General features: G+C 41.3%; 1 pseudogene; it reads left to right on the plus strand.

Annotated features, from left to right (window-relative positions):
* Positions 1-9,874: 9,874 nt before the first annotated feature.
* Positions 9,875-12,796, plus strand: LOC114110030 (protein SSXT-like; annotated as a pseudogene).
* Positions 12,797-18,133: the final 5,337 nt, after the last annotated feature.

Below are 18,133 nucleotides of genomic sequence, written 5' to 3' on the forward strand. Positions count from 1 at the left end.
ATTAATTTTCCATACAACTGATATTAATACAGTGCTGTAAATCAACTACACTCCTATATAAATTAAAACCTGAAATTGTTTTAAAAAATGCTTTCATGAGACTCAAGAGACTTTTAGACTTATATGGATGCAGATATGGTGCAGGAGATGGCAGACTGGGTGCAGAAATCTAGACATTATCTAAGGTTGCATTTTCCTGAGCTTTGGTGTCTTTTGCTTCTAGTGTCACCTTTGATTTGTCTTTGGAGGATCTAATACAAGGGCTTGGAGACACCAGCTGGGTGTTAGTTGAAGGATGAGAGGGAGGCGCTAGTGGGAGAGTGAAATCCCAGCTCCCTAGCCTTGGGTTGGGGCACGTTTGAGGCACAACTTATATCCCAAGTTCCCTGTGAAAACAGGCTGTAGTTTTGCTCTCCACAACTTGCATGATATCAGACCCAGACTGGTTTCATCATTTTACGTGTCCTGCTTCCCCTGACACCTCACTGGTTTCTCCAGGGAAATTTTTTTTTTTTTTTAATTTTGGCAGCACTAGGTCTTCATTTCAGAGAAGACAATGGCACCCCACTCCAGTACTCTTGCCTGGAAAATCCCATGAACAGAGAAGCCTGGAAAGCTGCAGTCCATGAATTCGTTTCATCGGAGAAAGAAATGACAATGCACTCCACTGTTCCTCCCTGGAGAAACCCAGGGATCTCGGAACCTGCCGGGCTGACGTCAAAGGGGACGCACAGAGTCGGACATGACTGAAGTGACTTAGCAGCAGCAGCAGGTGTTCATTGCTGGTCAGGACTTCTCTATTTTCAGCGAGCAGGGGCTCCTCTGTAATGGCAGTGCACTAGCTTTTCAATCTTGTGCTTCTCTTAATGTTGGTCACAGGCTCTGGGGCACTCAGGCTCAGTAGTTATGGCCCACTGGCCTAGTTGCCCTGGGGCATTTCCAATCTTCCCAAACCAGGTCGAAATGCATATGTAAAACACTGGATCAGAAGGGAAAACACTATGGGAGGAATTTGAAATACATAAATTTTATATGAAACTTGGCACCATAACCTATTTATGAGGAGAGTGAGAGAGGGTTGCCCCTGCTTCAGGCAACCACCTGAGATCAGGACTGATTGAGCTTCCCTTCCCAAGGGTTCCTACAGGATCTTGAAGCTGTCCTGCCATGTGGCTTTATTCTTGTTTCAGTTCCTGAAGAAGAACTAGAGTTGTAAAAGAGGGAAGGTCTGCACTATGCTAGCACCTTATTCTTCCTCTGTCCAGTGAACATTGATTTCTAATGCCATTTCTTTATAAACAGAGGATGTACTTTGTATGACTGAAGCCTTCTAATTTACTGTTCCCTGTAATATTCTGGTGCTGTTCTGTCCCCAAGCACACGGGACCCTGGGGCCTGGCAGGCTCTGTTTTGGCTGTACAGTGCAGTGTATGGGATCTGCTGTCGTCTGGGCCCTGGGTTATATCTTCAGTCTGGGTTCACATCTGAGGGTTTAACTCTGAAAGTGAGTGAAGTTGCTCAGTCGTGTCCGACACTGTGCGACCCCGTGGACTGTAGCCCACCCGGTTCCTCCGTCCATGAGATTCTCCAGGCAAGAATACTGGAGTGGGTTGCCATTTCCTTCACCAATGTGGTTAATTCTAGTTGGGTTTATTTCGATCATCTTGCTCTTTATCTTCAGTTTGTCCCATGTTCTTTCTTTCCATGTCTCTTTTTATCCCTGACTTCTTTGTGACTGAGTAGTTTTTATGATTCCCTTTTATATCTTTTGTCACTTTATTAAGTGTAACTCTTTTTAAATAGTTATGAGACCAATAGTATTCATTTTTAACTTGCCAGTATACCACTATTAATTATGATAATTATTAAATCATTTATTTATTTACCATTTCTTTCTCTGTACTGGGTCTTAGTGTGGCATGCAGTATCTTCCTTGTGGTAGGGACTCTCTATTTGAGGAGGGAAAGCTCAGTAGTTGCAGCATGTAAACTCTATTTGAGACATGCAGGCTTAGTTGTTCAGTAGCCTATGGGATCTTAGTTCTCTGGCAAAGGAACAAACCTTTGCCATTTGCAAATGCTTTGCATTGCAAAGCAGATCCTTAACCTTGGACCACCAAGGAAGTCCATATACTTACCTTTTAATACATATTACATGTTTATCATTTTGGGAACTGTTCATTCCCCTTGTAGATCCAGATTTTCACTTCGTTTTAAATTCCTTCTGACTTGAAACCTTTTCTAAAAAGATTTGTTGGTGGTGATGCAGTCTTGTAGTTGTTGTATGTCTGAGAAAGTATTTTATCTTGTTTTCGATATGTATTTTTCTTGGGTATAGAATTCTGAGTCAATTATATTTCTCTCAGCATTTAAGATGTGGTGCCAGTGTCCTCTGGCTAACATTGTTTCATTTGCCTAATCTGCTGTCATCCCCATTTTTTGTTCTACTATGTCTGTTTCTCTTTCTGGTTACATTTCTTTCATTGATTGTCTTAAATCATGAATTATGATGTGCTTTTGTATAGCTGTCATATTTCTTGTCCTTGAATTAATTGAGCTTTTGTGTTAGTGGGTTTAAAGCTTTCATTATACCTGGGAATTTTTCAGCCAGTATTTATGAAGTTCTTTGCTCTATTCTCCTGCCGTTCACTTCCTGTGGGATTCCATTTACATAAGTTTTAGCACTCTTAAAATTACTTCAAATCTCTCTGATGCACAATTAACTTTTCCCACAGTCTTTGCATTTCTATTATACATGTCTCTATTTAAAATACTGAATCTTCTTCAGCTTCATGAATATAAGCATTATTGATGTAGTAAGCATTTTAATGTCCTTCCCTGCTAACTATGTCATATATATTCTATTTGTATTTTAACTAACTGATTTTTCCCTCTTTATGGATATTTTCTTTCTTCTTTACACATCAGGAATTTTTTATTTAATTATTTATCTTAATCAGAGTATAATTACCTTAAAATACTGAGATGAAACTAGGACAAATACTTTCATAATTTATATGGAAATTTTAAATTGGATTGTGGATGTGGTCATTTTAACGTGCATTTGGATGCTGGATTTTTTTTTTAATTTTTATAAACTATTCCTTTCACTGTTGCATTTTTTGAAGGCTTGCTGTGAAGTTTTTTTAAGCTGAGATGCAACCAGCCTTTAGACCATGTTTACTATTCCCCACTAGGAAGGCAATATTGTCTTCAGGGCCCTATTGATCTCATGGGAAATAGGAGTAATTTCAAGGGCAGTCACAAGATGGTGGAGGAATGGGACAGGGAGACCACTTTCTCTCCAACAAATTCATCCAAAGAACATTTGAACACTGAGTAAATGCCACAAAACAACTTCTGAACACAGGGAGAGGACATCAGGCAGCCAGTAAAGCAGCCCATTGTCTTCAAAAGGAGGTAGGAAAAATGTAAAAGATAAAAAGAGAGGCAAAAGAGGTAGGGACGAAGATCTGTCCTGGGAAGGGAGTCTTAAAAAAGAGAGAAGTTTCCAAACACCAGGAAACACTCTCACTGGTGAGTCTGTGGCGAGCCTTGGAACCTCAGAGGGCAACATAACTGGGAGGAAAAAATAAATAATTTAAACCCACAGACTACATGCCCAGTGGTAACTCCCAGCGGAGAAGCACTGCAGACACCTGCATCCGCCACTAGCCAGCAGGGGCTGGCCAGGGAGGTGCGGGCTGCATTGCTTAAAATAAGGACCGGGCCTGCATGTCCCGAGGGCAACCTAAGGGAATTAACTTGAAATAGCAAACCAGACCCTTGGATAGCTACCCCAAGAAAAGCCATAAACTAAGACATCACCAGGCCTGTTCACAGAACAAAGGACTGAGCAGAGCTAGCCAGCTGCAGACTGGCCCATGCCCTGCCAGAGACAGGGAGGTGAGGTCAGCCAGAGCTGGAAGGGGGCAACCACAGCCCCAGAGACGCATCATCTACCAAACTGCAAGCAGGCTTTGTTGCTAACCAAGACTTCTTGGGATTCTGGACAGTCAACATCCACCTGAGAAGGTGCACCATTTGTACACCCAGAAAAATGAGTGGCAGGGACAGGAGAGGCAATAAGTTGCAGTGACTGCACTTTCCAAACACGTGGTCATCTAAGCAGCTTGGACCTGGGAAGGGCACAAAATGCAGGCCCAACCAAGTCTACGCCTTTGAGGAGTACCCGAGTACCTGAACCTGAGTGGCTTGGAACTGAGAAATGCAGGCAACCCAGGGCTCACCTCAGACAGTTCCTTGCAGAGCAACCTAGAGCCTGAGCAGCATAGACTGTGAAAGCACACATGCCATGACCCAAGGCAAACCCAGTGTTCCTGAGACACTGGGAGCATTCCCCCCACACACAAGTGATATTTGTTTGCAGTGTTCCTCCCTCCCCACAGCAAGACTGAACAAGTGAGCCTAAAAAATTGTCCACCACCACCCCCTTGGGTTAGGGCAGAAATTTAGTCACTGAAAAGACCAGTAAACAGAAGAAGCTAAAAGAGAGGGAACTGCCCTGGAAGTGACAGGTGCAATAGATTAAAACCCTGCAGTTAGCACCAACTACATAGAGAGGAGACTATAGATCTTGAGAAGTATAAGCTGGATGAAGGAACTATCTGAAAGTGAACTGACCCCACACTGTTCACAACACCAGAGAAAGTCCTAGATGTATTTTTTACTATTTTCATTCTTCAAATTTTTTTAATTTTTATGCCCTCTATTAGTCCTTTAATTTTCATTTTATAACATACAGTTACTTTGAAAAAAAAGACCCTATTTCTTAAAGCAAACTTTATGTGTATATATATATATATATATATATATATATATATATAAAATTTTGTGACTTTGCTTTTTTTCCTTAAATATTGCATTTTTGAGAATCCAAACTCTACTCTAGATTTTCAAATTTTGCTTTTTGGTATTTGGCATCAATTTTGTACCCTTAAGAACCCAACCTTCAGTAACCATTTTTACTTGGGAGAGAGATCACTGGCCTGATTTCTCTCTTCCAATTTGGGTCTCCTTTTCTCCACCAGGTCACCTCTATCCTCTCCCTCCCCCTTTCTCTTCTCTATCCACCTCTGTGAATCTCTTTGTGTGTTCTGGACTGTGGAGAACACTTAAGGAACTGATTACTGGCTGGATCTGTCTCTCTCCTTTTGATTCCCCCCTTTATCCCCCTGGCCACCTCTGTCTCCTTCCTCCCTCTTCTCTTCTCTATGTAACTCAGTGAACATCTCTGAGGGATGCAGACTGTGGAGAGCATATCAGTTCAGTTCAGTTCAGTTCAATCACTCAGTCATGTCTGACTCTTTGCAGCATGCCAGGCCTCCCTGTCTACCACCAACTCCCAGAATTCACTCAAACCCATGTCCGTCGAGTCAGTGATGCTATCCAGCCTTCTCATCCTCTGTTTTCCCCTTCTCCTCCTGCCCCAGATCCCTCCCAGCATCAGTCTTTTCCAGTGAGTCAACTCTTCGCATGAGGTGGCATAAGTACTGGAGTTCCAACTTTAGCATCATTCCTTCCAAAGAACACCCAGTACTGATCTCCTTTAAAATGGAGTGGTTATATTTCTTTGCAGTCCAAGGGACTCTCTAGAGTCTTCTCCAACATCACAGTACAAAACCATTAGTTCGGCGCTCAGCTTTCTTCACAGTCCAACTCTCACATGCATACAAGACCACTGGAAAAACCATAGCCTTGATTAGATGGACCTTTGTTTTCCAAGTAATGTATCTGTGTTTCAATATGTTATCTATTTTGGTCATAACTTTCCTTCCAAGGAGTAAGCATCTTTTAGTGTCATGGCTGCAATCACCATCTACAGTGATTTTAGAACGTGAATAAATAAACTGACACTGTTTCTACTGTTTCATCATCTATTTCCCATGAGGTTATGGGACCAGATACCACGATCTTAATTTTCTGAATGCTAAGCTTTAAGCCAACTTTTTCACTCTCCTCTTTCACTTTCATCAAGAGGCTTTTTAGTTCCTCTTCACTTTCTGCCATAAGGGTGGTGTCATCTGCATATCTGAGGTTATTGACGTTTCTCCCAGCAATCTTGATTCCAGCTTGTGCTTCTTACAACCCAGCATTTCTCATGATGAACTCTGCATATAAGTTAAATAAGCAGGGTGGCAATGTGCAGCCTTAACATTCTCCTTTTTAGGGCAGTGATTACTGGCTAGATCTCTCTCCCCTTTTCATTCCCCCTCTTCTCCTCCTGTTCGCCTCCATCTCCATCCTCCCTCTTCTCTTCACTGTGTAACTCTGTGAACATCTCTGAGGGATCCACACTGTGGAGGGCTCATAAAGAAGTGATTACTGGCTAGTTTGCTCTCTCCTCTTTTGATTCTCCCTCTTCTGCTCCTGGTCACCTCTGTCTCTCTTCTCCCTCTTCTCTTCTCCATGTAACTCTGTGAATCTCTCTGGATGTCCCTCACTGTGGAGAAATTTTTCATCTTTAACCTAGAGATTTTATCACCAGTGCTCTATGGATGGAAAAGTCTTGAGGCACTGTAAGAATAATACTGAAAACCAGAGGCAGGAGGTTTAAGTCCAAATCCTGAGAACACCAGAGAACTCCTGACTCCAGGGAACATTAATCAACAGGAGCTCATCAAACGCCTCCATCAGATCAGTTCAGCGACTCAGTCATGTCTGACCCCTTGCGACCCCATGAATCGCAGCACGCCAGGCCTCCCTGTCCATCACCATCTCCCGGAATTCACTCAGACTCACGTCCATCAAGTCCATGATGCCATCCAGCCATCTCATCCTCAGTCGCCACTTCTCCTCCTGCCCCCAATCCCTCCCAACATCAGAGTCTTTTCCAATGAGTCAACTCTTCACATGAGGTGGCCAAAGTACTGGAGTTTCAGCTTTAGCATCATTCCTTCCAAAGAAATCCCAGGGTTGATCTCCTTCAGAATGGACTGGTTGGATTTCCTTGTGGTCCAAGGGACTCTCAAGAGTCTTCTCCAACACCATAGTTCAAACCATCAATTCTTATGGTGCTCAGCCTTCTTCACAGTCCAACTCTCACATCCATACATGACCACAGGAAAAACCATAGCCTTGACTAGACAGACCTTAGTCAGCAAAGTAATGTCTCTGCTTTTCAATATGCTATCTAGGTTGGTCATAACTTTTCTTCCAAGGAGTAAGCGTCTTTTAATTTCATGGCTGCAGTCACCATCTGCAGTGATTTTGGAGCCCCCCAAAATAAAGTCTGACACTGTTTCCACTGTTTCCCCATCTATTTCCCATGAAGTGATGGGACCGGATTCCATGATCTTGGTTTTCTGAATGTTGAGCTTTAAGCCAACTTTTTCACTCTCCTCTTTCACTTTCATCAAGAGGCTTTTTGGCTCCTCTTCACTTTCCGCCATAAGGGTGGTGTCATCTGCATATCTGAGGTGATTGATATTTCTCCCGGAAATCGTGATTCCAGCTTGTGTTTCTTTCAGTCCAGCGTTTCTCATGATGTACTCTGCATAGAAGTTAAATAAGCAGGGTGACAATATACAGCCTTGACATACTCCTTTTCCTATTTGGAACCAGTCGGTTGTTCCATATCCAGTTCTAACTGTTGCCTCCTGACCTGCATACAGATTTCTCAAGAGGCAGGTCAGGTGGTCTGGTATTCCCATCTCTTTCAGTATTCCCCATAGTTTATTGTGATCCACACAGTCAAAGGCTTTGGCATAGTCAATAAAGCAGAAATAGATGTTTTTTTGGAACTCTCTTGCTTTTTCCATGATCCAGCAGATGTTGGCAATTTGATCTCTGGTTCCTCTGCCTTTTCTCAAACCAGCTTGAACATCAGGGAGTTCACGGTTCACATATTGCTGAAGCCTTGCTTGGAGAATTTTGAGCATTACTTTACTAGCATGTGAGATGAGTGCAATTGTGCGGTAGTTTGAGCATTCTTTGGCATTGCCTTTCTTTGGGATTCGAATGAAAACTGACCTTTTCCAGTCCTGTGGCCACTGCTGAGTTTTCCAAATTTGCTGGCATATTGAGTGCAGCACTTTCACAGCATCATCTTTCAGGATTTGAAACAGCTCAATTGGAATTCCATCACCTCCACTAGCTTTGTTCGTAGTGATGCTTTCTAAGGCCCACTTGACTTCACATTCCAAGATGTTGACTCTAGATTAGTGATCACACCATCATGATTATCTGCGTCATGAAGATCTTTTTTGTACAGTTCTTCCATGTATTCTTGCCACCTCTTCTTAATATCTTCTGCTTCTGTTGGGTCCATACCATTTCTGTCCTTTATCAAGCCCATCTTTGCATGAAATGTTCCCTTGGTATCTCTAATTTTCTTGAAGAGATCTCTAGTCTTTCCCAATCTGTTGTTTCCCTCTATTTCTTTGCATTGATTGCTGAAGAAGGCTTTCTTATCTCTTCTTGCTATTCTTTGGAACTCTGCATTCAGATGCCTATATCTTTCCTTTTCACCTCTCTTCTCTTTACAGCTATTTGTAAGGCCTCCCCAGACAGCCATTTTGCTTTTTTGAATTTCTTTTCCATGGGGATTGTCTTGATCCCTGTCTCCTGCACGATGTCACAAACTTCATTCCATAGTTCATCAGGCACTCTATCTATCAGATGTAAAGGACCTAGGCAAAACACTCTCTGACATAAATCACAGAAAGATACTCTATGACCCGCCTCCCAGAATACTGGAGATAAAAGCAAAAACAAATGGAACCTAATTAAAATTAAAAGCTTTGCACAACAAAGGAAACTATAAGCAAGCTGAAAAGACAACTTTCAGAATGGGAGAAAATAATAGCAAACTGAGCAACTGACAAAGAACTAATCTCAAAAATATACAAGCAACTCCTGCAACTCAATTCCAGAAAAATAAATGACCCAATCAAAAAATGGGCCAAAGAACTAAATAGACATTTCTCCAAAGAAGACATACGAATGGCTAACAAACACATGAAAATTTGCTCAACATCACTCATTATCAGAGAAATGCAAATCAAAACCACAATAAGGTACCATTTCACACCAGTCAGAATGGCTGTGATCCAAATGTCTACAAGCAATAAATGCTGGAAAGGGTGTGGAGAAAAGGGAAACCTCTTACACTGATGGTGAGAATGCAAACTATATACAGCCACTGTGGAGAACAGTGTGGAGATTCCTTACAAAACTGGACATAGAACTGCCTTATGACCCACCAATCCCACTGCTGGGCATACACACCCAGGAAATCAAAATTGAAAGAGACACGTGTACCCAAACGTTCATCACAGCACTGTTTATAATAGCCAGGACATGGAAGCAACCTAGATGTCCATCAACAGATGAATGGATAAGAAAGTTGTGGTACATATACACAATGGAGTATTACTCAGCCATTAAAAACAATATATTTGAATCAGTTCTAATGACGTGGATGAAACTGGAGCCGATTGTACAGAGTGAAGTAAGCCAGAAAGAAAAACACCAATACAGTATACTAACACATAAATATGGAATTTAGAAAGATGCTAACAATAACCCTGTATGCGAGACAGGAAAAGAGACACAGATGTATAGAACAGACATTTGGACTCTGTGGGAGAAGGAGAGCGTGGGATGATTTGGGAGACTGGCATTGAAATATATATAATATCATATAAGAAATGAATCGCCAGTCTAGGTTCAATGCAGGATACAGGGTACTTGTGGCTGGTGCACTGGGATGACACAGAGAGATGGTATGGGGAGGGAGGTGGGAGGGGGGTTCAGGATTGGGAACATGTGTACACCCGTGGTGGATTCATGTTGATGTATGGCAAAACCAATACAGTATTGTAAAGTAAAATAAAGTAAAATAAAAATAATCGGTGGTGACGGCGGCAACATGTCCATGGCGTTCGCGGCCCCGAGGCAGCGTGGCAAGGGGGAGATCACTCCCGCCGCGATTCAGAAGATGCTGGATGAAAATAACCATCTTATTCAGTGTATAATGGACTATCAGAATAAAGGAAAGACCTCAGAGTGTTCTCAGTATCAACAGATGCTGCATACCAACTTGGTCTACCTTGCTACAATAGCAGATTCTAATCAGAACATGCAGTCTCTCTTACCAGCACCACCCACACAGAACATGCCTATGGGTCCCAGAGGGATGAGTCCGAGCGGCCCTCCCCCAACTCCCCGGGCTCACAACATGCCTTCAGATGGAATGGTAGGTGGGGGTCCTCCCGCACCACACATGCAGAACCAGATGAACGGCCAGATGCCTGGGCCCAACCATATCCCTATGCAGGGACCTGGACCCAATCAACTTAATATGACAAACAGTTCCATGAACATGCCTTCAAGTAGCCACGGGTCCAAGGGAGGTTGCAACCATTCCGTGCCGTCATCCCAGAGTATGCCGGTACAGAACCACATGACCATGAGTCAAGGGCAGCCCATGGGAAACTACGGCCCTAGACCAAATATGAGTATGCAACCAAACCAAGGTCCAGTGATGCACCAGCAGCCTCCTTCTCAACAGTACAACATGCCCCAGGGAGGTGGGCAGCATTACCAAGGCCAGCAGCCACCAATGGGAATGATGAGTCAAGCTAACCAAGGCAATCATATGCTGGGTCAGAGGTAGATCCCTCCCTATAGATCACCTCAACAGGGCCCAGCAAAGCAGTACTCAGGCCAGGAAGACTATTATGGGGAACAATACAGTCATGGTGGACAAGGTCCTCCAGAAGGCATGAACCAGCAATATTACCCTGATGGAAATATGCAGTATGGCTAACAGCAAGATGCCTACCAAGGACCACCTCCCCAGCAGGGCTACCCACCCCAGCAGCAGTACCCAGGGCAGCAAGGCTACCCAGGACAGCAGCAGGGCTATGGTCCTTCATAGGGTAGCCCAGGTCCTCAGTATCCTAACTACCCACAGGGACAAGGTCAGCAATATGGGGGTTACAGACCGGCACAGCCTGGACCCCCACAGCCACCGCAGCAGAGGCCTTATGGGTACGACCAGGGCAGTATGGAAACTACCAGCAGTGAAGAGTACTTCCATTCCAGCAGCCAGAATCTACTAGCAGTCATATTGTCACCTCAACACTGTGGACACCTTCCTGTGAAGAGACCCTTCCATTCCATCTAGTTTTTGGAAAAACCTTGTGGGTAAGCGGCTGTTTCATCCGTAAGCAGCCTGTGTGGCTTAGTTATAAAAAGGCTTTAGTAGCTCAAAAATACTCTTGATTTCACATGTCTACTCTAGATGGCAACATTGGACAGAAAATACAACGACATACCCAATTTGCAATGATTTTGGAACTGCATTTCAAACGGACTGTTACAGACTGAAAGGTGTGAACAGCTTTGTATGTTTATGAAGGTTAAGGGAATATAATACTTTTCCATAGATTCTTTTGTAAGGGGAAGAGGGAAATGTACACTTTTTACAGCAGCAATATTTTGTATATTATGTTTATTTCATGTGGTGAATATGCAAGGCAGTACACTACGCGCCGCGCAGAATCAGAACTCCTCTGTCAGTGGGGATAGGAGCACGTTGGATGCTTGATTGTGCTGGTCTGAACATGGTGTTCTGTGAAGCTGAAGGTGTTGGGGAAGACAACACTCCCATGTGTCCCCTACTAGGTTCTTCAGAGGACACGCAGACCCCTTTTTTCTCTTAGCTAATCAGGGGCACTATGGTACAGTTTTGAGTTAAAATGCATTTTTTAAAGAAGTTTTCCAGTTTTGTGGACAAAAACCTTTTTTATAAAAGATCATTTATAATTCTGTTTTAAAATGTGAGGCAAGAAGAATTACTTCATGTGGGATCTGAAGAATCTTGGTTAACAGTTTCATGTAAGTCCTCTCCTAAAACAGCAATAACTGAACCTGAAAGTTTTGATTTTACCTTGTTTGACTAATCACTAGTAAGTAATATCAGAACATTTTATAAATGATATCAAAGAAGAGTCAACAATGATGCATTTTATTTTTTAACATGAGAAGGATAATTGGTTTCTATAATAAGAATAGTTCAGGAGACTTTATAAACCTTCCTTTCAACTTTTCTTGACTGGAAATAATGCCATTTATAAAGGAATACTTTTACGTTTTCCCCTTTTTTATGTTGGTTAATAGAACACAGAGATGTTTAGGAAAATGCTTGCTGGTGAGGTTTATTCTGATCTATATTAAAAGCATAGAGGTTGCATTTCAGATCACTCTGTCTTATTAGCATGGTCTATTTAATCATACTTGAGACTGTCCTGTGCCTGATTGTTTGAGCTGAGTTCAGGGATTTTGCATTGGGCAGGAAATCATGCATTGAGAAGTTTATAACCACAATTATTTAAGCGTAATCTGAAAATATCTAGCCCAAAGGTAAGTTGCTATTTTCATCACAGTTGCCTGTGCCCAGGGAATAAGGTATATTCTTTATAACTGGATTGTTTTTTCCCGCTTACAACTAGAAACAAAACAGAAGGGGTGCCATAAATTTGAAAAAGCAGAATGTACTGTTCTCAACATACTGTAACCAAAAGGAGAAATTTTAATGTGTCTCTGTGTGTATGAAAGAGAGTGTGCGCATGTAAGGTCTGAATAAGGCTTTTTCCAACATGGTCAGTAGAAAATGGACATCAAGTTTGAACAGATAAAGCATAGACAGCCTTATTGTGACTGAAATGCTTTTAGGTTCTGTGCCAATTTTCCACCACTGTGTACTTTGTTGCTATTTAAAACTGTATCAACTCTAAGAGAAGAATAAATTATTTGTGATTTTAAAAAAATAAAAATAATCATCATCATAAATAAATAAATAATTTTAAAAAGCATAAAAATGCAAAATCTAAAGGAAGGCATGGTTAAAATAATAATTTTGCATTTATACAATTTAGGTATAATGGTTGATGAGTCAATTTATAAAATAAACATTAGAGAAATGTAAAATATAAATATATTCACTAAACCCAACAAAATAATAAGGCGTATCGTATTAAACACATAGTAGTATCAGGATTAAGTTTGGATGCACATTGCAAAAACTAAAACAACTATATCTTTAGCAAGATAAACTTGATTTTTCTCTCCCACTGGAACAAAGCTATGGGTGGGCCAGCCAGAGGGTGGGTGGTGTCTATCTCCAAGGTTACATGATTGTCCAATACAACTGCCAGAGTTCCAGCCATCACAACTAAAATCCAGACAACAGTTAGGAAGAAAGTAGGGAAGGGAAGAGTCCCGTCTCTCAGTTAAATCAGCTCCTTGAAAGCAGTCTTCCAGGAAATTCCTCTTACTGATCTGCTTGCATCTCTAAGTCACTTCTCATGACTAAGAGCACGGGTGGGCAGGAAATTCATTCCTGTAGCTACTGGGCTCATGGCTGTATAACAAACTATTTTCAGTTTTGAAAGAGAAGCAGAAAATAGATCATTTTGTAGGGAGCCTGCAGCACCTGCCTTAAAGAACAATCTTTTCTGAATGGATTAGGATAAACATCTGGGCACAGTGTGGGAGCCAGGAGGAAGGAACAGTAATGAGAAACAGCTAGATGGACCTGAACTGTGCTCAAGAAAAAAGAGGCAGACTGGTCAGTAGAGATCTTCTAAGGATTGAAGTGAGGATTATACACACCGCATGACACAATTCGTTTTGAAAACTGCTTTTCCAACCCAGGTCCCAAATCTCTCTCAATTCTTCAGCTTCTAAATACCTTGTCTTTGTTACCTCACATTCTGATCTACCTGTCTCACCTTCCTTATTTCTGTTCACCTCACTTCTCCATCTAGTCCACCAGCATTGCAAGATCCAGTACTGAGGAGTTGGCAACACTTTCTAGAAGTGGGTAGAAACACGATGACTATTTCTACTTTAGTATTTGTTTGTCTTTATCAAGCTCTTCTGAAGGACAGAGATGGCTAGAATTATGGATATCTCACGTTTGAGGCCTTTTAAAAATCATTTCTTGTTACACTGGTCTGTTGGTGGTGATGCAGTCTCATAGTTGTTCTAAGTCTGAGAAAGTATTTTATCTTGGTTTTGATATCAATTTTGGGGGGGTATAGAATTCTGAGTCAATTATATTTCTCTCAGCATTTTAAGATGTGGTGCCAGTGTCCTCTGGCTAACATTGTTTCATATGCCTAATCTGCTCTATTTCCCATTTTTTGTTCAACTGTGTCTCTTTTTCCTTCTGGTTACATTTCCTTGGTTGATTGTTTTAAACAATGAATTATCATGCACCTCTGAATAGTTGTCATATTTCTTGTCCTTGAATTAATTGAGCTTCTGTGTTAATGGGTTTAAAGCTTTCAACATATCTGGTAATTTTTCAGCCAATAATTATGAAGTTCTGTTCTTTATTCTCCTTCTTTCACTTCCTGTAGGATTCCATTTACATATATTTAAGTATTCTTAACATTGTTTCAAATCTCTGTGATGCACAATTAATTTTTTCCCACAGTATTTCCACTCATTATTTTCCATGTCTGTATTTAACATACTCAGTATTCTTCAGCTTCATGAATATAAGGATTATTGATGTAGTAAGCATTTTAATGTCCTTCCATGCTAAAGATGTAATGTATATTTTAACTGTGTTTTTGCTAATTGATTTTTCCCTCATTATGGATGTTTTCTTGCTTCTTTACACATCTGAAATATATTTCTTTTAAAATTTATGTATGTATCTTAATTAGAGGATAATTTCTTTACAATATTATGATTGACCTAGGACAAATATTTTCACAGTTCATATGGAAATTTTAAATTGGTTATTGGATATGGTAAATTTTAGCCTTTGGATGCTGGATATTTTTTAATTTTTATAGATTATTCCTGGTACTGTTTGCAAACACTGTTAATATCTTGGAAACAGTTGTATTTTTTGAAGGCTTGCTCTTCAGTTTTTTGTTTGTTTGTTTGTTTTTTTAGCTGATATGAGACCAGCAATTAGACCAGGTTTACAATCCCCCGCTAGTAAGGCATATTGTCTTCAGGACCATACTGATGTCATGGGAATTATGAGTAATTTCCATGCTGGTGAGTGGGGATACCATTAGACTTGGCTCAATTTGAGACTCAAGGATTGTCCTCTATAATACTGACCAGTATTATCAACTTTCTGCTGAAAACTGAATGGTATCACCTGCACACTCCCAGAGTTCTCTGTGTGTAGCTCTCTCCTGTGAACCCTAACTCTCTAGAGTCTCAAGTCTCTCTTCTTGAGGAGACTGTTTGTCTCTGCCTAGATACCCCTTCCATGTATGTATTGGAAACTGTTTATAGAGTTGGGGCAATTGTAGAACTCACCTTGCTTGTTCCCTGCCTCAGGAATCCATACTCTACTGCCTGACTTTTGATGTAAAAAACTTCTCTTTCTTTTATCTCTTCTACTCTCAAGTTGTTTGGGACAGGAGGATAAATGTGTCCTTTGCTCCTTTATGTTTACCAAAATGGAGGTCCCCCTGCAATCAGAACTCACTGAATGTCTTGTGGATTCTAGGCACTGTGCATGGGTGCAAACTTGATCAGGGATATGTGTTGGGGCCTTGGGGAGCCCTGGTTTGCGGGAGAAACATGACAATTATAACTAGCATTTGCTATGGGGTATGTTCAGTTCAGTTCAGTCGCTCAGTCATGTCCGACTGTTTGCAACCCCATGGACTGCAGCACGCCAAGCTTCCTTGTCCTTCACCAACTCCTGGAGCTTGCTCAAATTCCTGTTCATTGAGTCGGTGATGCCATCCAGCCTTCCCATCCTCTGTCGTCCTCTTCTCCTCCTGCCTTCAATCTTTCCCAGTAATAGGGCCTTTTCTAATGAGTAAGTTCTTCACATCAGTTGGCCAAAGTATTGGAGCTTCAGCCTCAGCATCGGTCTGTCCAGTGAATAGTCAAGATTGATTTCCTTTAGCATTGATTTGTTGGACCTCCTTGTAGTCCAAGGGACTCTCAAGAGTCTTGTCCAATATGAGAGTTCAAAACTATCAGTTCTTCATTGCTCACCATTCTTTATGGTCCAACTCTCACATCCATACATGACAATTGGAAACATCATAGCTTTGATTATACTGAACTTTTTCAGCAAAGTAATATCTGTGCTTTTAAAAATGCTGCTAGGTTTGTCATAGCTTTTCTTCAAACAAGCAAGCAAGTTTTAATTTCATGGCTGCAGTTATCATCTGCAGTGATTTTGGAGCCTCCCAAAGTAAAGTCTCTCACTGTTTCCATTGTTCCCCCATCTATTTGCTGTGAAGTGGTGGGACGAAATTCCATGATCTTCATTTTCTGAATGTGGAGTTTAAGCCAAATATTTCACTCTCCTCTTTCACATTCATCAAGAGGCTCTTTAGTTTCTCTTCACGTTCTGCCATGTGTCTTCTGCATATCTGTGATTATTGATATTTCTCGCAGCAACTGTGATTCCAACTTGTGCTTCAGCCAGTTGGGCATTTTGCATGACTTACTCAGCATATAATTTAAATAAGCAGGGTGACAATACACAGCCTTTACATACTCCTTTCTCGATTTAGAACCAGTCTGCTGTTCCAAGTTCAGTTCTAACTGTTGCTTCTTGACATGCATACAGATTTCTCAGAAGGCAGGTAAGATGGTCTGGTATTCCAATCTCTGTAAGTTTTCCACAGTTTGTTGTGATCCACACAGTCAAACGCTTTTGCATGGTCAATAAAGCAGAAGTAGGTATATTTCTGAAATTCTCTTGCTTTCTCTATGATCCAATGGATGATGGCAATTTGATCTGTGGTTCCTCTGCCTTTTCTAAATCCAGCTTGAAGATATGGAATTTCATAGTTCATGTACTGTTGAAGACTTGCTTGGAGAAATTACTTTGGTAGCATGTGAGATAAGTGCAACTGTGTAGTAGGTGAACATTCTTTGAAATTGCCTCTCTTTGGAATTACAGTGAAAATGACCTTTCCAGTCCTGTGGCCACTGCTGAGTTTTCCAAATTTGCTAGCATATTGAGTGCAGCACTTTAACAGCTTCCTTTTAGGATTTGAAATAACTCAACGAAATTCCATCACCCCCACTATTTTTGCAAATAGTTATGCTTCTTAAGGCCCTCTGGACTTCACATTCAGGATATCTAGCTCTAAGTGTGAAGAAGCCAATGGCACCCCACTCCAGTACTCTTGCCTGGAAAATTCCATTGACGGAGGAGCCTGGAAGGTATAGTCCATGGGGTCGCTGATGGTTGGACACGACTGAGTGACTTCACTTTCACTTTTCACTTTCATGTATTAGAGAAGGAAATGGCAACCCACTCCAGTGTTCTTGTCTGGAGAATCCCAGGGACAGGGGAGCCTGCTGGGCTTCCGTTTATGGGGTCACACAGAGTCGGACATGACTGAAGTGACTTAGCAGCAGTAGCAGCTCTAGGTGAGACACCATCATGGTTATCTGGGTCATTAATTTTTTTTGTATAATTCTTCTAAATATTCTTTCAACCTCTTCTTAATATATTCTGCTTTTCTTAGGTCCACGCCACTTCTGTCTTTTATTTGGCCCATCTTTGCATGAAATGATCCTTCCCTACCTCTAATTTTCTTGAGTAGATCTCTGGTCTTTCCCATTCTATTGTTTTCCTCTATTTCTTTGCACTGATCACGTAGGAAGGCTTTTTAAAAATCTCTTCTTGCTATTCTTTGGAACTCCGCATTCAGATGGGTATGTCTTTCTTTTCTCATTTGTCTTTACTTCTCTTCTTTTCTAAGTTAGTTCTAAGGCATCCTCAGACAACCATTTTGCATTTTTGCATTTCATTTTCTTGGAGATGGTCTTGATGAGGTATGTACAGATCAAAAAAATGGAGGTCACTGCATGCAGTCCCATTATTCCATGGCAAATACATGGAGAAACAATGAAAACAGTGACAGGCTTTATTTTCCTGGGCTCCAAAGTCACTTCAGTTAGTGACAGCAGCTGTGAAAAAAAGAGGCGCTTACTCTTTGGAAGAAAAGCTATGAAAAATCTTGACAGCATACTAAAAAGCAGAGACATTACTTTACCAGCAAAAGTCTGTACACTGAAAGCCATGGGTTTTCCAGAAGTAGTGAGAAGATGTGAGAGTTGGACCATAAAGAAAACTGAGCACCAAAGAACTGATG

Source organism: Ovis aries, chromosome 21, assembly GCF_016772045.2.
Source record: "Ovis aries strain OAR_USU_Benz2616 breed Rambouillet chromosome 21, ARS-UI_Ramb_v3.0, whole genome shotgun sequence".
Taxonomy (NCBI): Eukaryota; Metazoa; Chordata; class Mammalia; order Artiodactyla; family Bovidae; genus Ovis; species Ovis aries.